This window comes from Lepidochelys kempii, chromosome 18, assembly GCF_965140265.1.
Source record: "Lepidochelys kempii isolate rLepKem1 chromosome 18, rLepKem1.hap2, whole genome shotgun sequence".
In the NCBI taxonomy this organism is placed as follows: domain Eukaryota; kingdom Metazoa; phylum Chordata; order Testudines; family Cheloniidae; genus Lepidochelys; species Lepidochelys kempii.
The window spans coordinates 6,066,344-6,093,152 of NC_133273.1; the positions used below are offsets into that span (position 1 = coordinate 6,066,344).

Below are 26,809 nucleotides of genomic sequence, written 5' to 3' on the forward strand. Positions count from 1 at the left end.
CCCGAGTCATTTATTATTGATCAGCCCCCCACGCTGCTGCTTTGCTTAGTACGTTTTCACTGCATGCCGACGAGGCCATTCCATATGGCAGACAGGATGCAGGAGCTTAATTTCATGGTGAGCCCTAACTTCCTGCTCCCAGGGACGGTTCTCTAAGCGGGGCTAGCCCGGCCTGGGTCAGTCCCAGAGGAGCCCATCTGCCACGTCCCTGTAGGAAGTGTGAAGAAGTGCCTCAAAGCAGGTTGAGGAGTTCACTTGGGCATGCAGGAGAATAAGAGGCTGAGTTTTTTGGGGCTGTTCAGAGAGGAGCTGGACCAGGCTCCTAGTTTGCCACACTGCAAATCACATCTTAACAGGCAGGTTTACAGGTCCCTTTCCGTGTGCCACTGTGTAGAATGCTTTCCTCCCCTCCGCAGTGAAATTGGCTTTCCCTTTACCTATTTGCCGTCAGAAGGGCAGCCTCTGCTCCCCTTCACCATTGCATGAGCCTTCCACCCCTGCCCAGGTGGCTGGATTCTGTGTACTGGAGCGTTCATCTCAAGAAACCCCTCCTTTGTTTTTGAAATGCTGTCTAAATGTGGGTGTGTAGAAGTGCTGTTTTGGGTGTGCCGCTGAGGTTCTGTATGTAGTGCCCCTCACACAAGCCTATAAAGCAAGGGGGGAGGGATAGCTCAGTGGTTTGAGCATTGGCCTGCTAAACCCAGGGTTGTGAGTTCAATCCTTGAGGGGGTCATTTAGGGATCTGGGGCAAAAATTGGGGACTGGTCCTGCTTTGAGCAGGGGGTTGGACTAGGTGACCTCCTGAGGTCCCTTCCAACCCTGAGATTTTATGAAATGACAAATGAAGGCAGCCAGCAGCATAGACTCCCCATTGCCCTGCCTAGAGAGCAACCTTGTCACTTGTACAATGGCTGTGCCGTACAACCCTAACTCTGCCCCGGGCAGAATGGTAGCCCTTCCACTTGCCCAAATTCTGCCCATTCACCACCAGGCTTGTTAGCGTGACATGGCATTGCTACAGCTCTCGGGGGTAGGGAAAATCCATATACAGGCAGTACTGTGCTGCCCTAACTCTAACTCCTGTGTGGACCAGCTAGGTGGTGGACTGAAAAATGTTTCTGTGGTGTTCAGAGCGGTGGGGTTCCTACAGCAATGGAAAAGCCCCTTCCGCTCTGCCTTTGTAGTCCCCGTCATGTAGACATGGACCCAGACTCCCCCTTTCCTGCTGTCCCTGCTGCACATTGCTGTCAAACTATACCTACTCCACTGTCGGGAAGTCTCTGGGTATCTGGTGTGTGTGATCAGCTTTCATGACAGAAAAAGTAACTGTCTGACCCTCCCAGCTGTGAAGAAAGGTTCGAAATCCTGATGCCTAAGGGCTCAGAAACCAGAAGGCAAAGACAGTCCCACAGTTTTAGCCTTTAAAATCTTTTTAAAATTTTGGGGGCCTGATTCATAGCTTGGGGCCAGCAGCACTGCAAGCTCTAAAGGTGAACTGGTTCACTTTTTAGAGCTTGCAGTGCTGCTGGCCCCGGGAAGAATAAATTCACATTCTCTCTGGTTTCTATGTTAGCAGCTGGACCCTCGCTTCCTCACTGTTCATACAAGAGGGTGCACTGGGCATGCTGCCCACAGGTGGCAGGGTATGATCCTCTGTGCAGTGGCCAGCTCCACTAGCTGGCACTGATGTGGAGGGGACCCCGTGAACCTGCCCCATAGGTCATGCTAACTTCTGGCGAGCGGAAGGACTGCAGCTGTGCTTGGCATTCAGTGTCCCCTGCCCACATACTCATAGCTGGGCTTTCATGCAGGGTCAGGGTGCAGGTGGGGTCACTAATTTCAATGAGAGCAGAGGTAGTGAGCCCGGTAGAAAATCACCCCTCCCCTGGTGTTCTCAATAATACAGGGAAGGGGGTGAAATTCCCAATCGCCAAGCCTCTGAAGGTAGACGAGAGTGCTGTTTAAAGGCACATTGCCAGGTCAGCAACGCTGCACCGGGTTTCTGTAACATGCGGGCTCAGGTGTCATGTCTTCCTCTAGCGGCCGGCACACATTTGCAGAATTATAGCCTAGCACTACTACCAGCCAATGGATTTACTCCTTTAGCTCCAGTAGGAAGACCTGGGGTGAACATGCAAGGTTCTACCCTCACCACCAACCTTTGCAGGAGCGTTACGTTGATCAGTAAGGAGTACTCATGCGGGGTGGAGGAGAGAGGGTGCCCTCTCATACGCCAGATGTAGACGATAGAATTCATCCATAGCTCCCAGGGGAGCAAACTTCTGCAGCTACACTGGAAGCAGCTATAGCTTCCAGCTGGCATGTACACCGTAGCCCTCCATGCAGCACACCTCGGGGCCCTTGTACATGCATACAGCTCGGTGCTTACAGAGCACAGTAGTAGCAGGACCTAACTCTCATATAGTGCTTTCCCTCAGTAGGTCTGACAGCCCTTTGTAATCTTCAGCATGGGTCTGTTTAGTTTGGAAAAGAGGCGGGGGGAGGAACATGATAGTGGCCTTCAAATACTTGAAAAGCTGCCATAAAAAAAATGGAGACAAGTTGTGCTCTCCTGCCGCAGAGGACAGGACGAGAGGCAATAGGTTCAAACTACAGATTAAATCTCAGGAAAAACTTCCTAACTGTAAAACCAGTAGGACAACGGTCCAGACACCTATGGAGGTTGTGGAAGCTCCTTCACTGGAGGCTTTTAAAGGAGCCTGGATAGCCGTCTGTCTTGGATGGTTTAGACACAACAAATCCTGCATCTCGGCAGGGGCCTAGACTAGATGACCCTTGTGTTCCCTTCGAACCCTGTGGGCCTGTGATTCTAGCATGCTTAGCCTCACATCCCAATGGCCTGGGAGCCAGGGTAGTGCTGTTATCCCCACTGGGCAGGTGAGGAACTGAGGTTCAGTGACTTGCTTGAGATCACACAAGGAACCTGGGGCAGGGCATGGATCTGAACCCAAGTCTCCCAAGACCTAGGCTACTGTCCTGAGCACCTTAGCAACAGGACCATTAGAAATTTATTGCAGCTACCCAATCTGCATGATATATAGTGTAAAGTGCTTCTTCAGATTCTGGCTGAGGATTGTGTTTGGAGGAGCCCTTAGAAGGGGCCCCGCTGAGGAGTCTCCTCTGCTATCAAGTCACTCTCAGTGGCTGGCATCCTGCATGCTCTGTGCTGGGAATTTAGATCCTTGTAGCATTTGTGGTGTGGAGTCACTCCTGTGGCCCTGAGATCTAGTCCTGGACTTCCGTCATTGCCCTGCCTAGTCAGGGCACGGAGCGTTTCTGAGGTAAGAAGCCCTAATCTCTGCACTTTCAAACCTGCACTGGCTCTTCAGTTCCTCAGAAGTCGATCCTGGGTGGAGCTGCCAGCCAGCAGCAGAGGCACAGGCCATCCATAAAAATATGGAAAAGCAGGAACATGGGGCTGTCAGCGAAATGTCAGTAAAATGGGGAGAATCTGTCCCTGCTCCTGCCACATGCTGTGTATTTCCAGGACTCGTGCATGGGCTCTGTTAGTGAAAGGACCTGAGCCCTAACCCAGGGTGTAGTGGCACCTATAGATATTGACACCTAGGTCCCAAAACCGATGCTGCGCGAGGCAGATTGCTCACATGGTGCTGTGGGATTCTCCTTTCATCCAGCGAGCCCCTGTGCAGGACAGTGTCTGTGCTTTGCAGTGATCAGCTGAAAGCTTGCCAGGCAAGGGCTGTAGCGTGGGTACATAATGTGCAGGTACATTTCTCCCCGTGGGGTTGGCAGCCCCGACACTCAGCTGTCAGGGTCTTGGATCTGCTGGTCACTGGTGCCCACTTCAGTTAGTGAAGTGACAGCTTGGAAGATGGAAAGGTTCCCTTGGGCAGCCTAAATTCTGATACAAACAAAAGGTCACTTGAGCGATGGCTGGTCCGTTGGTGCTGTGACCTTCCTGCACCTTGCCCTGAACTTCCCTCTCCCTCCACAGCACTGCACTAGGGGGCACTGAATGTGCCCCTCCCACGGCTCTAAGAACCCACCAGAGAAGCCAGGAACCAAGCTCACTGAGTCCATGGTGCAGGCTGGGGCTGCCTAGTGCCCTTCACCAGCTCGGCCTCCTACCTGCATCCCCACCGCACAGCAGCGAGCTGGGAGAGACAGTGTCACTGGGATGTCATGCTGGTGGCCAGCCTGCAGTGGGGAGCAAAAGGGTGTATCTGGGCCGTAGCGCTGAATGTGGCTTGCCGTGCTATGCACACTCTACCCAATACACCCAAGACGGCTTCCTGAGGGGAAGGCTCCCCACTTGCTCTCAGCAGCTCCACGGAGCTGTCCTGTGCTCCTGCCCCTGTCCTGCACCCCTCTCTGAGCTGTTCCGTCAGGTCCCTTGGGGAGCTGCCACTATCAGGGAACCCCAGTGGGCCTTAGGTGCATCCTATGTAGTGTCCTCAGGGCTGGGGCAGCTCTGTGCAGGGCTGGGAGCCGGAGGAACCGGTGTCTATTCCCAACTCTGTGATCCTGGGCAGGTCACCTGCTGTCTCTGCGCCAGGGCGGGGACGCTGCCCCACTCGCATGGATGTGTCTGAAGCACGTCGGGGCTGCCTGCCGGGGCATGTGACTGCACGGCACCTCCTGCGGGTTGGGAGCCTGGGCTCTGTCAGGGGACTGGGCTGTATCGTGCCAGGGCCAGTGTTTACCCTGGCTGTGCGTCTGTCTGCCCGGTGCTCGCTCGCTCGCTCCCCCTCACGGCCCCTGCTGAGTGCAGCCTGGCCCGATGCAGCCCCTGCCCAGCTCCCGGGAGCTGCTGTGGACCCGTCCCGCTGCTCTGGCTGGCAGTGGCTGAGATCATTGATTCAGGTCAGGGAGCCACTGGGCCTGCCTGGAGCCAGATCTGTGCTCTGGTTTCCTCCCCCTGCCCCATCCCCAGCTGACAGTCACCAGCCATTTTAATTAGATGCATTTTTAAGAACAAGTGTCAGCTTCAGAGGCTTATGGGATTGATCACCCAGCATGGCTCTTCTCTGCTTGGGGCGACAGCTCTCTGCCCAGCCGAGAACTAATGAGGTGTGTGTGTGTGAGAGCGCAAAGGGGACGGGGCTGCCACTGCTGCCTCTGGGGGTGGGCGGGGCGTGGGGCCAGGCAGAAAGGCCCCTTGCGGCAGCTGTTCAGGAGACAGAAGATAGGTGGCCTTAGGTGGCAGCACTAGCCTGCAGGCTGCCCAGCCCCACTGCTGCCGGGGCTCCTGGCCCGTGCCCAGCACAATGGGGTCTGGTGCCGTGAGGGGGAGGGGAAGCAAAGTCGCGGCTAATGTGGCTGCCGGTGTCGCTGGTGCTTGCTGGGTCCTTGGGTTGCCTTGAACTCTCGTGCTCAGAGAGCCCAGGTGCCTCAAGCTCCCTGCCTCTGCAGTGCCCGTGTGGCTGGCGCTACGAGCCATACGCCGCTGTCCGGGGGCGCCGGCTCTGGGTTTCCGTCGGGGGTTGGCCGTACTTACAGAATCTTTTCCTTTGAAATGTTATTGCCTTGTGTGCATGTAAGGGGAGGGGCGCCGGGGGGAGGAGGTGGGTCACCATCTGTGTTTTCCAATAAAAAGAAATTAAAATGGAAGCCCATTAAGGGGAACTTGATTGGGATTCTGAGCAGGGCTCCAGAGCCTGCTGAGAGCGAGGAGCCGCTTCCAAATGACCCCACCAGGTAGGGTGACAAATCTCACTGAGCCAGGCCTCTCTGGCAAGCAGGCTGCTGGCTCCCCTTGCACACCTGGAGTCACACCAACCCCAGTACCGGCAAGGGCTAGCCCAGTCCCTTGGCTGTGGGGTTTTGGTGGGGGGTGGCCCTGCCTGCCACTGGGAAGAGCCCTCTGTTCATCTGCTGGACCCCTGGGTCAGACAGGAGAAGGGGCTGAGGGCAGGGTCACAATGTTCCCCGTGTATCCGGCTGGGCAGTGCAGCCCTGCTCATCCCATCCTAGGGAGCTCTGGCTTGCTGCCCACTGGCATGGTCAGGTGGCCATGGGGATGGACTGCACAGACAGCCCCGCACTGGGCCTGGCCTGTGCTGAGAGCGCAGCTCCTAGATTTGCTGGTCCGGCTGTGGGCCTGGCCCTTGGCACCGCCCATGGAGTAGGTAGCTGGGGATGGCTCTGCTCACCAGCATGCGCCCCACTGGGGCCCAGCTGAGGCCCAAAGCTGGGAGGGGGCAGGGAGGCTGTTTCCATGCCTGCGTTTGCAGATGTGACTGGCCCTACTCGGAGCCCTGCTGGATAATGGGTGGGGATTCGGTGGGCGTATGGCGGCTGCTGGATCACTGAGCAGAGCTGGAAAAGCTCACCTGGGTCTCCATGGTTGCACTTGGTGGGGAGAAGGGGTTCCTCCAAGTCTGACAGCCTCCTTGTCACTTACATGGTGGGGTCCTGAACAGAGAGTGTCTAGGCTGGGACCCAGGGTGAGCCAAGGGGCTTGGCCACCCCCCCCCCCGCCTTTTGTGCCCCACCTATACCAGTGCTAAGGGTGTTAAAGTGCTCCTGGCTTGGGGCGTGGCCGCAGCTGCAGCAGAGCAGAGCTCAGTGAAGATGCTTCGAGCGAATCGCGCTCCCCGAGAGGCAGGAGCTGTGTTGACAGGAGAAGCCCCCCAATTGTCACAGCGCTGTCCGCACCGGGAGTGTGGTTGGTGTAACTGCATAGCTATGGGGGGCGGGGGGGTGGGAGAGTAAACCCAGGCTCAGGGACGCTGCACTGCAATTGAAGGCGTGACTGCAGTGTCAGTAGCCAGCCCCGGTAGCTTTAACTGAGCTAGTACAGGTAACAATAGCAGTGAAGGCGTGGTAGCACGGCACCCTGAGTATGTGCCCAGCTCCCCTGGCAGCCTTGTTCTCGGGGGGCTGGGTCCATGCTGCTCTGGCTTCACCTGTGCTAGTTAGTTGAAAGCTAGCCCAGGGCTGCCTACCCACGCTGCACTCACACTGCCGCCAGCGGCGTAGCTAGATCTTCCGGCTGGTTTGCAGTGTGCCCCAGGGGCTGGGCAGGAGGGAGCAGGCCCTGGTGGGGATCGATCCCCTTGACACCTCCGAAAGGAACCAGCATGGGGAGGCCAGCTCGGGAGAGCTGGTTGGGAAGTGACGGGATGAGACTGGCTGCTCAAGTGACTGGCTTTACCTCCTGGCTGGTTCCCACAGTGATGGCCTGATAGGGGAGGCCTGGCCCCTGCTGTGCTCAGAGGAGGCCGACTGGACTTTGTTCAGAGCTCAGGGAGAGGCTGTTCAGGGCAGCAGCTAAAGCAAGACCCCCTCAGAGCCCTCCTCAGTCCATGATCTTCCCCAGGGGGGGCTGGGGAAGCCACCGTGTCTGAGAGGCTGCTCCTGGACAGATCAGGCCCAGTTGGCACAGTCCACCCAGCTCGGGGCCCGTTCACCTACAGGTAGTGGCTGCTCACTGGAACTCGGCAGCAAGACCGGTCCCGTTACCTTAAACGACGAGCCCCATCCCTGCCCAGGGGAGCCACTGTGGACTGTCTGGTCAGCTGCCTCTACACGCAGGGTTTGTGTTAAGGAAAAGACACAAAAGCAAAATGTCACATCCCACCCCCCCGTAGCAATCGAGCGGCAGAACCCAGCTAGCTCACTGGGCCAACACATCCTACTCAGACTCAGGAGGCCCTGCCCTGTACAATGAAGGTGCTGATTCTTCCTTTCTCTCGATGGTGCTTGTCTGTTGAGACTGTGAGCTCTTGGGGCCTGGCTGGGTCTCCACTGGGGACCCTGATCTCAGCTGAGAACTGCAGGGGTCACTGGAACACACACGCTAGTGCAGAACAAACACGTGTGACAAGGAGAGTATTGGAAACCCGTCTCCCCAGTGCCATAGCGCAGGCAGATGGTTTGAAATCAGCAGTGTCCCTTTAAGGATGGGCACTGAACCCTTTAGCACTGGGGTAAGAGTGCCATGCCAGGGTGCGACGTGCAGCACCAGCGCGCGTTCCGGTTGGGATTCGCCACATCCCCAGGAGTGCGGTTGCTCGTGGAAATGGGGACCCTTGTCACAGCTCAGCCCCTCCGTGCTCCCAGAGAGTCTAATCTGCAGGGCACAGCACTTCCCTGTCGGGTTGGGGATTGGCAGCCTCCACCCCGTCCCAGCGAGAGAAACGCACCCTGGACCAGAGTGACTGAGGGGGGCACGGCCTCGTCATGGTGCCAGCCAAGCCCCTGGGTCGCGGAGCGAGAGTGCTGGTGCTGTGGGGGGCAGGTACAGCTTCAGTTCCAGTCACTGCTCCAGGCCTGTGGACATGGCGGGGAGCAAACAGCATATCTGAGCGCTTCCTGATCCCAGAGCTGCTGCACTAGCCCCCCTGGGGCAGAGGGACAAAGGTTGGCCCAGGGTACTGAGTGAGTGAGTGCACCTCCCTCCGGTGGAGTCCATGGACCTGCGTCTCCTCCCATCAGGGCTGCTGAGCCAGAGCTGGACCCAGCCCATTTGAGGTGTCTACGCGCACGTGCTGGGGGAGATTCTACCACATGCAATTGACTTCGCCATTAATTTTCTTCCTGTCCCTGGCGGCTGTTGCAGTCCCCCAGCGTCTGTCTGTGAGGAATCGGTGCCCTGCAGCACCGCCGCCACCACGTGGCTGCTCGAGACAGCAGGTTGTTGGTGCAGAAATGAACAATGTCACCGGTGTAGCCTACAGCTGGGCTGAGGCTCAGGTACCAGGAGCTCACGGGCGTGGAGAGGAACATCAGCCCTCCTTGGCTTCACGGTGTCCCTCCTGCCCCTATCGGTCGTGAGGTGGGAAGGTAGGAACCTGGCTATGGGCCAGAGTCTGGAAACGCTGGGGCTGGAGTTTCAGCCTCTCAGCCAGGACTGTCATCAAGGGGACAAGTTATTCTGCTTAGGCTGGGGAACTGAGAGAGACCCACCCAACACGTAGGCAACCTGTGGAACTTCCTGCCACAAGATATCTTGGAGACCAAGTATTTCACAGGGTTGCAGAAAGGTTTAGCCATTTATATTGCTCTGATGATTCTTAGGTTTTTTGTCTGACTGATGGGTAGCATTCGCTAGGATCACAGAGTTGGAAATCTTTCTGTAGCAGGGCATGCACCCGCCATTGCCTGCTTGGGGGGTTCTTGCACCTGCCTTGGAGGCAGCTGGGCTGGCCGCTTTTGGAGGCAGCAGACTGGGCTGGGTTGGCGCCTGGTCTGATGGCAATTGCTAGCTTTACTGAGTGCACGTGCTCATGGGAGCAATGGGGGCAGCTTTCAGGACCCACCGAGGGGCGGACTGGCATCTCTCATGGCACTTGGAAACCTGCACCTTGCAGGACTGGATGCAGGGGCTATGCAGATGGCTCAGATTCGAAAGGATTCAGTGAGTGGAGATTGCAGATGGGAGCCTCCCTGCAGCCTAGGCAGTCATGTGTTTTCTGTCCCAGACTCATAGAATATCAGGGTTGGAAGGGACCTCAGAAGGTCATCTAGTCCAACCCCCTGCTCAAAGCAGGACCAATACCCAAATAAATCATCCCAGCCAGGGCTTTGTCAAGCCTGATCTCAAAAACCTCTAAGGAAGGAGATTCCACCACCTCCCTAGGTAACGTACTCCAGTGTTTCACCACCCTCCTAGTGAAAAAGTTTTTCCTAATATCCAACCTAAACCTCCCTCACTGCAACTTGAGACCATTACTCCTTGTTCTGTCATCTGCTACCACTGAGAACAGTCTAGAGCCATCCTCTTTGGAACCCCCTTTCAGATAGTTGAAAGTAGCTATCAAATCCCCCCTCATTCTTCTCTTCTGCAGACTAAACAATCCCAGTTCCCTCAGCCTCTCCTCATAACTCATGTGTTCCAGCCCCCTAATCATTTTTGTTGCCCTCTGCTGAACTCTTTTTTTTTTTCCAATTTTTCCACATCCTTCTTGTAGTGTGGGGTCCAAAACTGGACACAGTATTCCAGATGAGGCCTCACCAATGTCGAATAGAGAGGAACGATCACGTCCCTCAATCTGCTGGCAATGCCCCTACTTATACATCCCAAAATGCCTTTGGCCTTCTTGGCAAAAAAAAGGCACACTGTTGATTCATATCCAGCTTCTCGTCCACTGTAACCCCTAGGTCCTTTTCTGCAGAACTGCTGCCGAGCCATTCGGTCCCTAGTCTGTAGCTGTGCATTGGATTCTTCCGTCCTAAGTGCAGGACTCTGCACTTGTCTTTGTTGAACCTCATCAGTTTTCTTTTGGCCCAATCCTCTAATTTGTCTAGGTCCCTCTGTATCCTATCTCTACCCTCCAGTGTATCTACCACTCCTCCCAGTTTAGTGTCATCTGCAAACTTGCTGAGGGTGCAATCCACGCCATCCTCCAGATCATTAATGAAGATATTGATCAAAACCGGCCCCAGGACCGATCCTTGAGTCATGGCAATCATAGCCTTCCCAGTCCACCAGGTGCTGGAGCCTTCCCCTAACTCTCTGCGAGTCAAGGATTCGATAGATCAAGTACTCCTGCTGTCCATGGACTGTTATGGGTGGCCGTGGCAGACTGGAGAAATTTGGGTTCTTGCTGTACAGTTTTAAAAGCGAGATGTGAAAGACGGGGTGGATCTTCAAGAACTCAGGCAGCTATAACTTGAAGGCCACTGGATTTACCTGTTCTATGGTCTTGAAGGGGCCCAGTATTGGTAGTCTAGTTTGGCAGATGGGCAGCTTGATTTGGGGCAGAGAGCTGCACCTTGTCCCCTATGGGGGGGCACCCTGACAGCCTTGGTCTGTGTGGTGGTGTTAGGGTGACCAGATGTCCCAATTTTATAGGGACAGTCCTGATTTTGGGGGTTTTTTATATATAGGCTCCTATTATCCCCTGTCCCGATTTTTCACACTTGCTGTCTGGTCACCCTAGGTGTAGATAAGTTTCTCTGACGGATGACAGGTGTTCTTTCAGGTCCTGGTGCACTGGTATAGGTGGGAGGCTAAATCCACAGTGGCTGGTACTGAGGAACTCCTGGAGAAGTCCAGATGGAAGCAGGGGAGAAAGTTTGCGAAGAAGGGGCTGTGTCGGGTCGGGGTGTGGATTGTATTGTTATATGTGAATTCGGCACAGCAGGGGATGCAGAACATCAGACTGCCATTGCTCATCCCGTTGACAGTGGGAGAAGGCGCACCACGAGATTCGAGAAATTCGTCTTTGGGGGGATAGGGCCTCTGCTTTCCTGTTTCTTGTCCCTGGGTGATAGGTTACAACAAAGCTAAAGCAAGCAAAGAAAAGGGACCAGCAGATCTGGCGTCAGCTAAGACGTCTGGCAGTCTGTACGTACTCCAGGTTCTTGTGGTCTGGCAGGACTTGAATCAGAACTCGGCTCCTTTTCGGATGTGGTACCACTCCTCAAAAGCTGCCTTGATAGCCAATAGCTCCTTTTCCCAAATATTTTAGGATTTTTTCCTGCTTGGAACTTCGTAGGACATCTTGATGTAAAGTGTCCTCATTCCCTGCAGCATAGGCATAAGCCTGATGCCCAGCATCAACTCTTCTCTACGTCAGAGAGGTGGGGCCAGGCTTGACTGACTTGTATGGGTTCTGTTGATGAGGGGCCGGAGCTGAAGGTGTTCAGCCAGGTGGTTGACTAAGCCTCCAGGCCGGGTGGGGATTCCACCTGGGCCAATTCATCTTTAGTATCATTGTTGAGGCTGAATTGGAAATAACAGTGGGCATCCTCACTCCATTTGATGAATGTGCCAAGTCTTGAAACTCTGCTGCTTGTGTAGCGCAGTGTCCCTTCTGCGACAACTGATGGACAGCTTTGGCTGCGTGCTCACGGGCTGAATCGTCAGCAATCAGTGCATAGCGCTAACCAAGTCCTCAAATTGTCCTAGAAGTGGGCTTGATTTTCCAAGGAGTGTAGATGCTCAAGCCAAGGCCTTCCCAGTAACCGGGCTGATAATCAGTCCCCTTCAGCTTGGTCAGTGGGATATGACTGTGGTCATGGCAGAAATAGGAGCCAATGCTTATTTAGGAACCCACAAAATTTGTCACGATTGCAGGAACTATCGAGTTGTGTGCACTGAAAACCCATAGGAAGGAATTGATTATGGGGAACACACTGGCTCGAATTACACTGGCTCTCTGTCACTAAGGGCGATGCAGAAGTGGGGCGCTCTGCACAGGGAGGGGCAGAGCTATACGGGGGACTCACCCTTCTCTGTGAGAGGGTGTTCCCCGCTGGCACTGAGAGGGTGTGGAAACCTCCACTCCATTCGGCCAATCCATGTGCAGCGGGATAGGAGTTTTGTTGTGGAGAAGGAAGCATTACAGTCATACGGGGGTGCGGGAGCAGCCCAGTCCAGCCCAACCCAGCCCAGCTCAGCTCTGTGCAGACACCCCTCCACGGGGTCAGGACTTCCGGGAAAGATTCAGAAGCTATCGTGAGAGATGGAGCCCCAGAGCTGGTGGGCATAGGCAGAGCAAGAACCCCTGAGTGAAATCGTCCGCCGCACAAGTGCAGCAGCCCCTTGATTTCCTCCCTGGCCTAGCACGGTGCCCTACACAATGCAGTCCGATTCCCACGGCTAGCCTTCCACTGACTTGCGCGGCAGGAGGGGCAGACCTGGGACCCATCAAAACCAGCAGGAAGTGAGGCCAAGGGCAGGTGGGAGTTACTCTGAAGCCATAAAGAACCCAGCTATCCGAGTGGGGCGGGGGGAGCCCGTGGGAGTCACGAAGCCAGAGGGAGGGTGGTGTGTACTGGTTAAGGATATTGGCACCATCCGGGGCCCTTTCCCATCCACACAGTGTGTGAGCAGACCGCTTCCCCTCCCCTTCCTGCTGGGTCCCTGGCCTGTCACAGGCAGATGGTATGCATGCCTCATCCTCCCCAGGGCTGGGAACGTGGGCTCTTCTCCTGATATCCTGCAGCCTGGATTGAGTCCTCGACTCCCGTGATGCCAGCGGGGTGTCGGACTGCCCCTCCTCCGTGCATTGTTATTGCTGACAAGGACCCCACTCCTATGGTCTGAGCTGTGGGGCTGGCCACGCACATCCCACTGCAGGGTCAGGCCTGGGCCCGACGGTTACTGGGGTACATGGAGTACTGCTGCATGGGCGTGAGGCCAGAGCCGTGGGCGTCGTTCTGTACTTGGTGTTTTCAAGGGCCAGTGCAGAGAAATTATTCTGCCCCTGGCTGCCTGCTCCCTGCTGCCCCAGAGCGAACACTAATGCCGCCAGCGCTCCTGCCAGTGCAGTAGGGCATTGCCACACCATGCCCTTGGCTTTCCTTGTTCCCTGAAGGCGTGGGGGGGGGCCTGGGAATCTCATTCCAGATCAGTCATCGTTCATTCCCTTTCCCTATCAATCACTCTCTCCCTCTTGGAGGCTAAGTGGATCCCTGAGCAAAGTATCCCAAGTATCCTGTCGCCCCGGTTCACAATGCAGTGTGCCGTTCTGTGCTGACTGGTCGGCTGTGGGGATTGGGTTTCAGTTTGTTCCGCTGGCCCCAGGCCAGGCAAAGCAAATCTGGGTGTTGTCGTGAAGGGCAAGCAGCTGCCTTTGGGTTTGCAAGACCCTCTTAGCTCTGACTGGTGAAAATATTATATTAGGCCCCAGTAAAGAGCAGGAGGCAGATAGGGGGCCTTTCAACTGCAGGGAGGATAAATACATCTGCAGGAAAGCTCCTTAGCCAGGCCCAGATGGATTCCTCATTAGCTACCCCCCCTGTGCAGGAGTTCGTGGCTGTGCACAGGCTGGCCTAGAGCGCGCGTTCCCCTGTTTTGATGAGGGATTTTGTGCCAGATCAGCATATCCGTGCATCTGTACATCATGGAGCTTGCCACGCCGCGGGAGATTCCAGTGCTCTGCTGAGAGGGAAGTGCCTGAGCTGGGCCAAGGGACGTCACTCAGCTCCACTCATCACAGTGGGAAAGGAACCGGGAATGGGCCCCGTCTGTCCCTGGGGAACTCCACCACATTTATGGGGATGGCCCAGTGTGTTGGGGCACCAGGCCCTGGGGATTCCCAGGACATCCTTTTGGGTCTCAGGGGACAGCCCACCCTGCCCAGTCTATGTCTGTGCTCAGGGCTCAGGCCTACATTCTTGTAGCTGTTTTTCTTCGGTCACTTACAGCGTTGCCGACTCTCGCCATTTTAATATGAGTCTCGTGATATTTGGTGCATCTCTTAAAGCCCCAGCTCCTGGAGTCCTGGCACTCCGAGGAAGCCTTGCCTTTCATTTCTTTTTTTTAAAGGAAGTTCCCAGCCCTGCTAACTGTGGAGAAAAGCTTGAAAACATTCCCTTCCCCCCCTCCCGAATCAGAAAGCAAGTAGCGAGAACCCCAGACGTATTGTTTCAAAGATCTCCTGAGCTCTAAGCTGATCTCATGACGTCGGCGGCCATGATAGCGCGCGCTGGGTGTTGGCAGCATGGCACAGGCGGGGCCAAGGGCAGCTTTGGACTCGCCCCTCCTGGGAACGGTGGCGTACCTCTCCCCACACACCTGCACCCCTTCCTGGGTGTAACAGCTCCCGCTAACCTGCTCCTGATTGGAATATGCTCAGGCCCACCAAAGGCCAAACTGCACTATGTCAGGGCAAAGCATGGCAGTGTGGGGTCCTTGCTCCCTTGGACAGGGCCTTGCTGAGGAGGGAGCATCACTGCAAGGCCATTCCAGTACAATTCAGAGTCGGCCTTTGAGCCCAGTTCGTCTGTACCGAGGTCTTGGTGTTGGGCACGGGGAGCTGTCTGCACTGCCGGGAGGGCAGTCTGGAACTGGCCTGACAGATGCAGCTCATTGGCTGCGTGCCCTCATGCGGTGAGGTGCTGTAGGTCAAGTTTGGATTAATTTTGCTGCCTGCAGCTCTTGGGCAATGCACTTTATGAGCTTTATGCTTCAAGGGCTGAGTTACCATCGATTGCAGTTGAGAGCTTTGATATCTTAAAAAGGGGCATTTAATTATATAGGCAATTACTTACCATCCAGCACCAACCGAGGAGGGAGTCCCTTCCAGTGTCCATGCAGAGGTCTATTCAGTCAGTAACATTGAAGTGGGAGAAACTTTGGTTTATTCCCTACCCTGAGAAATAACTAGAGAAGCAGAACGAGGAAGAGGCTGCAGTGAGGAGGGGAGGGAGGGGAAGAAGGGATTAGAGATGTGAGAGGAGAAATGAAAGGGTGAACTCCAGCTGTTTGGTGCACTTTGCATCTGGACGCGAGTGCTTGTGAATGAGAAGTGTTTGTCACAACTGGTGAGAAACACAGGGCCAGATCCTCAATGTTTGTGAACTAGGCCATAGTGCGCACACATGCTCTGATGATCCCCTTCCCCTCTTCCCCCCCTTGCCAATGCCCCTTAATTTTGACCTTTAGCATCCCCTACTAGTCCTGTCCTGCCTTCTCCTCCAAACTCTGCCAATGACCCTCAATCCTCAACCAGCCAGCTGCGGAAAAGTGAGTCCCAAGCTCTTTTCACTTGTGACTTAAGTAGCAAGAGGCTAGTGTGCAAAACAAGGTCCCCCCTCCCCTCTGGGTATCAACACGGGTGTGATTTTCACATGGTCCAGAGTAGGTTCTGGACCAGCTGGCGGCTGTGTACCGACGGTGCTGACCTGCAGAGTGCTCTGAGCTGGGACTAACTGAGCACAGGCTTGTGTGGCAGAGTGGCTGTAATGCTGTGGAAGTCCTTACAAGCCAGCCCCGTCAGCGAGGGCAGAAAGTTGCTCAGTGAAAGCATCTTCAAAGTGAAAAGGATAGGCACTTACCGTAACTGTGCCATGGGGAGCTGTGCGGTTTATGGTGGGAAGGAGTCCAGAGTTGTGTCTGCGAGTTCTGAACAGCTGCAGATTTATTTATAATGCCGGGTGTAGTGTGTGAGTCTGCAGATAAACACACGGGAGGGAATAACGCAAACAACAACATTGATAACAGGCTTCTTCTGCTAGAGGATCTCACTGAGCTGCAGCTATCACCAGCCACCAGCGATGGGCCAGCAGCCAGACACCCACTCCCTCCTGCTCCCTGCGGGCCCGCTTCATGCCCGGCATTGGCAGAGCACTGCTACGGCCAGGTTGCAGGTCTGGGCTCTGCATGAGGCAGGTGCTTCCGGGCCTGCCAGGGCATTGCGACACATCCAGCTCCCACCGTGGCGTTCAGGTGGCTGAGCTGCCACTGTGCCGTGGGCCTTCCGTGAGCCCCCGTGTTCTTCTGGGACCCGTGTGACAGCCGCTGCCAGTTAGCAGGTGCCAGGCTGCTGCCGCCACACGAGGCTTTGGGGAAGGGTGAGCAAAGCAGCCAGTCTCGCTGCTGCGTGGTAGAACTCTACCCGACCAGCCCCTCTGCTGAGGCAGCCAGTCGCCTGCATCGACACTGCCCGTCCTCCATACGCTGTGCAAATAGCCGGAGTTCGCTCATCTAGCCCCTCAAACCAGCTGACAAAGCCAGGCCACAGCAGAGATTGAGACCCAGGGAAGGGACGAGACTGGCCCAAAGCACTCAGCAAAGCAACGGCAGAGCTGGCACCCTTATTTGCTGCTCTAGCCGCTAGAGCTCCCACCTCCCTTGGCTTGAGGCCCTTTCCTCTGGGGATCTCAAAGCACTTGACAACAGTTAGGCCTTGCACTCCCTTGGGAGGCAGGGGAAGATGCTGCAAATCTCACAGCAACTGAGGGGCAGAGCTAGGACTAGAATCCAGGAGTCCTGAATCTGGTCTGTCTCTAGGCACCACTTGGCTTTCCTCCCGGCCGTTCTGACCAGGCATTAAGCCGGCGTTCCAGCTACGGCCTCTCCTTCATCCCCGTCCCCGCGTGGCCGTCTCATTCCCATTCAGGGCCTCTTGGAGCCCCTAGTAGCTCACCAGCTGTGTAGGCCGGGAAGGGGAGAGTGCTGGGTGGCAGGCAGTGCTGCTGGACAGGAATGCTGGGCTGCAGGAGGCCATGGGCCTTCGCTGTGGATGGCATGCAGCGGCACATTGGGTGTGGGGCTCTCTGGCACAGTGCCCATGGAGTTGGCAGTCAGCCTGTGCCCAGGAGGCAATGGTGGGGCGTTAGCAAGGATTGATGGCTGGGGACAGTGGGGGATGGGAATGTTTGCTGTTGTCTTGCGAGTTCAAATCCTGCTGAGGGTAGGAGTGATTGCCGATTGTTTGCGGCTGCTCAGCGGTCCCCTTGAGAGAGGAGCTGAGATCTCGGTCCAATTCCCATGAGCCGCTAGTGCCACGATACAAACACCCAGCTTCCCCAGATCAGTGGTCGGAAGGGGCATAACCCCATGTGCTTCAGGGGGTGAGCAACCACTGACTAGCTGAGCTCGGGAGGAAGCATCCTCTGGATCAGGCCACTGCCTGGTACAGGTTGCTGGGCTCATAGGCTGCTGGTCTGATCTCATCTGGCAATTCCTGCCTTCAGAACCATCCTCAAGTCGCCTTTAAAACCTTGTCGTTGGCAGCTGTGGTGTTTGACCTCTGTCCAGTGGAGCGAAGAGCAGCAAGCCCCAAGGAGCATGAGAGGCCAGGGCAAGCAATGCTGGGTTTTAGTGGGGTCCATGTGGATTCTTTTCAGATAACCTCTGGTCTCTTGCCAGTGCTTGCTGTGTCTGCACAACATCTAGCACAGTGGGGCCGCTTGGCACGACTACGGTGTGAGCTAGAGAGAGAGCTGGGGGCAGCAGCCTGGCAGCAAGACCCTGGGGGAAGTGTGCCTTGCCTGGCGAGAGAGGAGGGGCTGCTCGAGTCTGAGCCCTGCTGCCTCCCTCAGCCTTACCTTTTGCCATTGTTTCCTGCCAGCGCTCCATTGGTGCTGGTCCAGAGTTGGGGGCGGGGGGAGTCCCCCACCAGGGTTAAAGAATCACAGTTTTAAACGTTAATTTATAGGACTGAGCCCAGGTCCCCCGAGCAGGAGTGTGTAGGGGCAGGCAGCCTGACCTGGCCTCCTCATGGCAAGCCAGGCAGAGTGAAGACCTCAGGGCTGCCAGCAGCTCCTCAGGACCTGACAGGTCGGGTCTGGTCAGGCCACAGAACTGCTGTGCTGATCCCACCATGGGCTGGGCAGGGGGCCATCTTGCTTTTGGGGTGGGAGTCTGGCATCAGCTTGAATCTGGGAGTGAGCATGGGTCAGCAGGAAGGTGGGAGCCCCAGTGGGGCTGGGGTGTTTACAGGAGCCCATTCAGGGTCGCTGTGGGTAAGGGTCCATGTCACTAGGATGGGCAGCGTACCCAGCTCTGTGCGCTGGTCAGATGTTTTGCATCCCTGCTGCAGGATGGCTTGTGAAGATGCAAAAACATGCAGCCTTTCTGTGGTTTGGGGGCAGAAAAACTCAAAGGGAGGGGCAGGAGCCCTGCATGCTGTAGCTTATCGGGAGGCATACTGCCCTGCAAGCCCTTATCTCAGCTCTGCGACTGAGTGCTGTTAACGGGGCTGTGGCTTGCCAGCCTCTCTCGTGCATTCGAGTCACACTCGTAACTGTTGTTCACCCATTCCACAGAGCAGGTAACTGAGACCTTACCCAAGATCACGCCAGACAGAGCTGGAAGTTCTGATGTAATAGAGCCATGTCTCCTCCACTTTGCCATTGTCTTTTAGGAGGAGAACGTCAAATAAGGTGCTTGTGTAGCCCACCTGACCCTGGTGGTGGTCTGTGTTACCAGATAGACTATATTGTATTGACTCAGGTACTGCTTCCTTGCTAAGAAGGTGGGTTCTTCAGCTCAAGTTGAAAACGCTCAGGCATTTATGCCCTCAGGTTGGTTCCCCGACTGTGATGGTTCGCTGGGGTGCAACCTGGAACTGGGGTACTGGTGAGCCCTCTGTCTTACCAATGTGGGCTCCCTGTCACACTGTGACATTGTGGCAAGCTGCAGACCCCTCCAGGTACTGCACTTACACAGCCACCCGCAGACAGGGATACACCCAACTGAGTTACATGAATGCTTTCGCCAGCCACCCATGATCCAACAATATAGAAACTTCAGTCAATTCTCCCCAGCCTTGCATTCTAGAACTGTACCGTCTCGCCCTGGTCAGAAGCCTGACCAGTGTAAGTTTATAACCTAGTCTGCCCCTCACTCACTGTGGAGAGGACAATGCACCAGCTCTTGTTTCTGAGCAGATTCCCCAAGCATTGCAAACAAAACCCACTGTTTTAGGTAGAATATGAAACAGGTTTATTAACTACAGAGAGATTTTAAGCGATTATAAGTAGCAAGCTTACAGATCGAAGTTGGTCACCTAAGAAATAAAAGTAAAATCTCAGTCTGAGTTCTATAACTATCCAGGATTTGAATACAGCAGTATCTCACCCTGATGGTATAGCTCCTTCATACACAGGCTGGGATTCCTCTTTTCAGCCTGGAACCACCTCCCCCATTCAAAGTCTTTGTTCTCCAGATAGGTTTCCAGGTGTCGAGTTGTGAGGAGAATGAGGACAAGTGACGATGTCACTTGCCCCTTTTATAGCTTCTTCCAGCTTGCTGAAAAGATCCTTTGCTATGAGGTGAGTCAAGCAGTCTCCATTGTCATTGTGCTCTCTCTGAGAGGTCTCCATTGTACACAGTTCCTGGGGTAGTCCTTGTGAGTGTGGATTCCCCTTAATGGGCCATCAACACATCTCACTCCTCCACTGTTGCTCCTGAAAGGTTGGTTGTGGGTGTTTCCAACCTTATAACACATTTCAGTAATATACACATAGCAAAACTTTATAACTTCCCATCCAAAGACAGCACGCACAATCCAACAGGGTATTAATGTTGAATAGATCAAGATGTTTAAAATGATACCTCACAAGGTATACTTTGTACAAAACATATTATAATTAAATCACCCTGGTGAATGGGGGGGTGCCTGGCTGTTGCTTTGGGGTACAGGGTGTCACACCCACATGCCCCAAACAGGTGTGGTGTTATATTCATTAGACCACAATCTGCTCCCAGAGCGAGGAACAGAGCCCAGGAATCCTGATGTCTAATATTGCACCTTGGCTCACAAGTCACTGTGTAACTTGCTGGCCGTGTGTTTGTTGCAGCTCCAGTTGGGGCCAGGCTTCATATATGACAGCAGCATGTACTCTCCCCCCCCCCCCCCCGCCCTTTCCTGTTATTTGCTCCTGTAGGCAAAATGAAAGAGCTCTGTGCTGTAGCCTTCACGGACGTGGGGTCAGACACTGCCACTGGCCAATGCAGGAGTACAACAAATATGTAACAGCCTGTAGTTATTTAGGGTTGCAGATGAGTGCTGGGTTGCACAATAGTTTGTTATTGGAGAGTTGTCTAAAGCACTTGGCTACTGATGCAGATCTTTTTACAGAGAAGAGCATTATCGCTGTGGCATAGAGAGAAATCTGCCCCCTTCGTAAACCGATTACGGAGCAGGCTGGGAGTGTGGCTTTGTGGCAGAGCCTTTCCCTGTCAGAGATAATTAGCTCCGGGCTCAGCCTGGCAAGCCCATACCCAGCTCCACAGCAGACAGGCGCAGAGCATGGGGGAGTGGACTTGCTAGGCAGGATGGACAGTTTTCTGGTGCAGGTAGAGGATTATTAATAGATTCAGACTTTCCAGGACAAGGGGGACCTCTAGGACCATCTAATCCATTCTGCTGCCTAGCACAGGCCAGGCAACCTTGCCCAGGGCTTTCTGCATCCAGCCCAGAACTGCTTTCTCTTTGAGAGAGATGTCCATTTGCGATTTAAACTCTTCAAGTGCTGGGGGATCCATCATCTCTCTGGGTAAATCTCGGCACTGGTTAGTTACTCTCCCTGTAAAAAACTGGGTCTGCCTTCCAATTGGAAGTTTGCCACTTTCAACGTCCAGACGTTGCCTCTTGTTCTGCCTTTCCCTGCTAGGTTGCAGAGCCCTCTGCTCTCAGATACTTGCTCTCTGGGCAGGTACTTACAGACAAAAAGAAAAGGAGGACTTGTGGCACCTTAGAGACTAACCAATTTATTAGAGCATGAGCTTTCGTGAGCTACAGCTCACTTCCTCAGATGCATATCGTGGAAACTGCAGCAGGCTTTATATATACACAGAGAATATGAAACAATACCTCCTCCCACCCCACTGTCCTGCTGGTAATAGCTTATCTAAAGTGATTTCCAGCACAAATCCAGGTTTTCTCACCCTCCACCCCCCCACACAAATTCACTCTCCTGCTGGTGATAGCCCATCCAAAGTGACAACTCTTTACACAATGTGCATGACAATCAAGCTGGGCTATTTCCTGCATAAATCCAGGTTCTCACATCCCCCCCACCCCCATACACACACAAACTCACTCTCCTGCTGGTAATAGCTCATCCAAACTGACCACTCTTCAAGTTAAAATCCAAGTTAAACCAGAACATCTGGGGGGGGGGGGGGGGGTTTAACTTGGATTTTAACTTGAAGAGTGGTCAGTTTGGATGAGCTATTACCAGCAGGAGAGTGAGTTTGTGTGTGTATGGGGGTGGGGGGGATGTGAGAACCTGGATTTATGCAGGAAATAGCCCAGCTTGATTGTCATGCACATTGTGTAAAGAGTTGTCACTTTGGATGGGCTATCACCAGCAGGAGAGTGAATTTGTATGGGGGGGTGGAGGGTGAGAAAACCTGGATTTGTGCTGGAAATCACTTTAGATAAGCTATTACCAGCAGGACAGTGGGGTGGGAATAGGTATTGTTTCATATTCTCTGTGTATATATAAAGCCTGCTGCAGTTTCCACGATATGCATCTGAGGAAGTGAGCTGTAGCTCACGAAAGCTCATGCTCTAATAAATTGGTTAGTCTCTAAGGTGCCACAAGTCCTCCTTTTCTTTTTGCGAATACAGACTAACACGGCTGTTACTCTGATACTTACAGACAGTGATAAGTCACCTCTTAACCTCCTATTTGATAAGCTTACTCTGCCCCCATGCAGCAATAAGACCTGTCCAATTTAAATAAGAACAGACCCTGAGGGACATTCAGGGTGGCTGGCTGGGGAGATGGAATGGGGACAGGCTACACTTTTTCAAACCTTCACCGTTTTGTTGGTCACTAGTTTAGACTCCATGCCAGCATTTCACGAAGAGACTGTGAAAACAGGGCCCACTGTGCCTTTAACTAGCTTGGTGCCTGGTATGTGGAGTGTCCTCTCTGGAGCAATCTGGCCATGCTAGCTTCTCACCAAGGATCCCGTTGTTGATCTGATGTGGAACCCGGGAGGGAGGCAGAGCTAAGCCCTTTGCAGCCTAGGGATGCATAAATGGATTGCAAATCGCTCCTGATTCCATTTGCTGGAAATCAGAGAATTAACACCGTTACTGGGTTTGGAAGGAAACAATGCATAAGGAAAGAGTCGAGCGTGCTGCCCTGGAGTGCTCAGATGAGTGAAACTGATCCGGGGAGTGGAGCAGGAATGTACGACAGGCTGTACACCTCACTACAGAGCTGTGGACAGCAAGAAATAGAAGAGTGAGTGTTCACTGATCCCAGGTAGGGAATGCCTTCCAGACAGTGCTCAGTAAGAGCAAGACAACAAATGGGAAAATCGGAGGCTTGGAGCCAGCTAGTTATGTATGGTTTCATTTTTGATTCACGTGCCAGAGAGGAGAGTGGGAGAGCAGCATTTCAGCCAGTAAACAGCCTCCCTCAAGGTTGCCTTCCCAAGCTGTTGATTGGTCTGATATTCTGCTGTTGCAATGGAAGGCTCGGATTGCCTAGCAAGGAGGTAATGCTTCCAAAGAGTTCTTCCTTGGTCCTCTAGGGCAGTGTCTTCCCAGTGTGGTGTTTGACTTGATACCACATGACACTTTGATTAAAAGACTACAAAGATATAATGTTAACATGGCACACAATGGATTAAAAACTGGCTGATAGGTCTCAAAATGTAACCATGAACAGGGAATCGTCATCAAGCAGATGTTACTAGTGGGGCCTGGCAGGGGTCGGTTCTTGACCCTGCACTATTAACATTTTTATCAGTGACCTGAAAGAAGACATAAAATCATCCCTGATAAAGTGTGCAGGTAACACAAAACTTGGGAGAATGGTAAATAATAAAGAAGACAAGTCACTGCTACAGAGCGATCTGGATCTCTTGATAAACTGGGTACAAGCAAACTGTACATTTTAATATGGCTAAATGTAAGCATATACATCTAGGGACAAAGAGTGTAGCTCACAGTTACAGGATGGGGGACTCTATCCTAGGAAGCCATGACTCTGAAAAAGATTTGGGGAGTTATGGGGGATAATCAGCTCAACACGAGCTCCTGGTGTGACGCTGTGGCCAAAAAAGCGAATGGGACCTGGGATGCATAAATAGGGGAATCTCGAGTAGATTATTTGGCCCTGGTGGAATCCTGTGCCCAGTTCTGGTGCCCGCAATGCTAGAAAGAGGTTGATAAATTGGAGAAGGTTCAGAGAAGAGCCATGACAATGATTAAAGGATTAGAAAACCTGCCGGATAGTGATAGACTCAAGGAGCTCCATCTATTTAATACATGGACGATTAAGTGGGGTCACAGTTCTTGGGCTCCTGATGGGTGCATACTACTGTAGGGACACCAAAAAAAACCTTAGGACACTTCCATCTGCCTCAGTAGGGATATCGAATACGCACTTGAGTTATAGTTCCTTGCCCATGTATAAACTCCCATGCCCTGAGTCCCTTTAGTGTGGAGCTGTGCTACCTGGCCAGTAGACCAGGGTCATTTTCCCCCTGTAGGCCTGGTGGTGGGGATCTGGTAAATGGCCTTTCTGAGGGCAGTTCCCCGAAGACATTCAGGAGACTCCTTTTGGAGCTGTAGAGCCACCAACTGCTCTCTCCAAGAGCTGCCGGGCAGCTGCCGGGAACTTCCTCCTTTTCAGCCCTTATTCCACCCCGACATGATTGACAGGGCCAGAGGGGCAGGACCAGCCTTGCCCACACCCCTTCATCACTGGTTTGGGGTTTATAAATCCCATCACAAAGGGGTGACTTGATTACTGTCTGTAAGTATCTACACTGGGAACAAATATTTAATAATGGGGGGCTTGTCTAAACTATCGCTTAAGGTGATGTAATGTACGTCACTTGGGTGTGAAAAAACCATCCCCGAGCGACGCAAGTTACATCGACTTAGAGTGCTGTCCACACCACGCTGTCGGTGGGAGATGATCCCCCGCGGACACAGCTCCTGCCTCTCGTTGCAGTGGAGTAATTGCACCAATGGGCGAGTGCTCTCCCGTTGGCATAGCACGCCCTCACCAGATGTGCTACCATGGCACATCTGCATTGATACAGCTGTGCCAATGTAGCACGGTAGCGTAGACTAGCCCAGGCTCTTCGTGATAACAGCGAAAGGTCGAGGAAGTTGAAGCTAGGCAAGTTCCGACTGGAAATAAGGTCTACGTTTTGAACAGTGAACCTTTGGGACAGTTTACCAAGGGATGTGGTGGAGTCTCCATTGCTGACAATTTTTAAATCTAGAGTGGATGTTTTCCTCACCGATCTGCTCTAGGAATGATTGTGGGGCAGGTCTCTGGCCAGCGTTCTACAGGAGGTCAGACTAGATGATCACAATGGTCCCGTCTGGCCTTGGAACCTCTGAGTAGCTGGGGGGTTAAATAAAGAGCGTTGGAGATGTCCAGAGGGCAGGTGCTGGGGAGGATGCGGTGGCTGGTGTTAATGAGACAGTGCACCCTTGTGGCTGTGTTTGTGTAAGCCTCTGATTTTTTTCACCTTTTTGCTGCACATGGTGAGACCCTCTGACCATCTTCCCCCCTCCCCTCATGCTGGGTGCTAAAAGCAGAGAGAAATCCCATTGTCTGTGTTTGCTGCAAGGTGCTTTGATTCTTCACCTGCCAGGATCAAGCAGTAGGAGGCAGCATCTCTGGGATGCCTCCCAGGGATGCTGGATTGTGGTTCCCATGTGATTGGCTCAGAATCTGCGATGAAATCAGTGCCATCTGCTGAGGCTGTAGAGTGGCAGCCTGCGATCTAGAACATGTAGAGAGTCATCCAACCGGGAGCTGACGGTGGATGAAATAATGATTGATCGGTATCTCTGGTACAATGCTGCTGCATTTCCATGTGCAGCCACCCATGAGTCAGATGTTGGCCTGAAATCACTGGTAGAGCAGGACAGAGATGTCAGCCATATGGCTGCTGCTAGCATGGTTTCAACCTTAGTGTAGATAGGGCTGCTGAGGCAGACTTGCTCTGTCTAGCTGGACATGTTTTTAATTTCCTGCCCCCTTCCCCATCTATCCTGTCATATCGCCTCGCTCTCTGTTTTTAAACTTTTGTTTGCTAGCCAGACCAGGGAAGGGGCTAGGTACTTGTGATGCTGAATGGGCAGCTGTGGAGGGAGGAGGAGTTGTGTTCTGCAAATATGGATATTATCAACGTGACTAGAGCTGAACAAAAAGTGACTCCAAAGGCCACAGTGCTAATGAATGCTGGGGGCTCTCTGTTGAGTGTCTGCCCTTCCTCTTTGCTGTGTCTAGGCAGTGCAAGCAGGAAAGGCGATGTGCCAGTTTCCAAGCAGAATAAGTTTCCCATTATAGCCAGTAAACCCAGCAGATCAAATTAACGTGTTAGTCTCTAAGGTGCCACAAGTCCTCCTTTTCTTTTTATGGGAGAGCTAGCGAGAGGGGTTGCGGGGGGCTAAGGGAGTGAGGCTGGGGAGGTAGGTTGAGCAGTAGGACAGGGGAGTGCAGGTTCACTCCTACTCCAGCCCTTCGCTGCCTGGGCTTTGAGCTGGCTGTGGTGTGAAGGAGGCAATCTCTGTCAGTGTCCTTTGGCAAAAGTCACATAACGTGTCTCCTTTTTAATATAAAACTCGCTGGTATCGGGAATTCAGACCTTGGTCCAGCACCGTTCCAAAGCACTTGCAAAACTTCAAGCACGTGCTAAAGTGCTTTGCTGGACGGGGGCCTTAGTCTGGAGATGCGTGGGCCTAAAGTCTGAAGGGTCACTTCCCAGCCCTTTCGGAGCTGGAGGGAGTGGAGAAAAGGAGAGATCCCAGGCCATGTTTCATGTGTAACTGCATCCAGCTCCTAAACTCCTCAACAGCTTGACTTTGAGCGTCCCTGAAAATGCACTCTTCACCGTGCGTGTGCGCTGTACATTAGAGATGCACATCACTCAAACCTAAGAAAGGGATCTTATCCCTGCTATAAACGCAAACCTCAGTGCAGCCTTAGCCATAGACTCTCCATCACACACTGTCACATGGGACTGTCTGGGATGCTCTCATTAGGGGTCAGGAGGTATTTTCATCCCAAGCCTGTTTTCAGGCAATTAGAGCTTTCTGCAGACAAGTCCCCTTTGGGCAGCCGTTTCAGAGAAGGCTGCACACTAGTTAAGATACAGTCTGTCGTGGAAGCATCAGACTTTCCCTGAACCCAGCCCTCCAAGCGGGCTTTGAAGTTGGAGGAAATTTGTTTAGAAGTAATGTAATTAAAATATTTTTTCCAATACATTTTAGCATAAAAGTTGAGCACAACACAGAAAGATACAGAAAGCACAGAGGCCAAGAGCAAACACAGCTACTCATATCTATGCTAAGGAGAGGACTCCTCCGAAGAAGAAATCATTGTTAGTACTGTCTCATCAGGAACCCATCTCATCATGGGTTTTAAGTCCTGCTTATACGCTGGGGTGACTAGATGCAGTTACGTTGCCAGTATTGTAAGGTATCTGGTCAATGCTTATGATACAGCAGTTTGCTAATATACAGTGCTAATAACACAGAGGACTGCTAGCTCTCCCCTACAAAAGGTATTAAGGAGAAATGGACAAGAAAAAAAACTTGAAGCATAAAATTATATTGTGTATGGGGCATAGGCCCTGCGTTTTACTTTTCCCCGCGGGGGAACGCCCGAGACCCCGCCCCACTCCATCCCCTCCCCCGAGGCCCAACACTTG

At 53.4% G+C, this 26,809-nt stretch overlaps 1 protein-coding gene and 1 long non-coding RNA gene across 14 annotated transcripts in view; one reads left to right on the forward strand and one right to left on the reverse strand.

Annotated features, from left to right (window-relative positions):
- LOC140899967 (uncharacterized) overlaps positions 1-15,779 on the reverse strand; it is a 53,534-nt gene extending 37,755 nt beyond the window's left edge. For 3 of the 5 annotated variants that reach the window (XR_012155522.1, XR_012155525.1, XR_012155521.1), the window contains exons 1-2: positions 15,715-15,779; positions 14,929-15,065 (exon numbers count right to left, since the gene is read on the reverse strand). This is a non-coding gene — a long non-coding RNA (uncharacterized lncRNA). Of the gene's footprint in view, positions 1-3,626; positions 12,028-14,928; positions 15,066-15,714 lie in introns of all 5 variants that reach the window. The other 2 variants (XR_012155524.1, XR_012155523.1) reach the window with 2 other exon arrangements.
- EPHB2 (EPH receptor B2) overlaps positions 1-26,809 on the forward strand; it is a 406,427-nt gene that overhangs the window by 58,246 nt on the left and 321,372 nt on the right. The window lies entirely within an intron of this gene.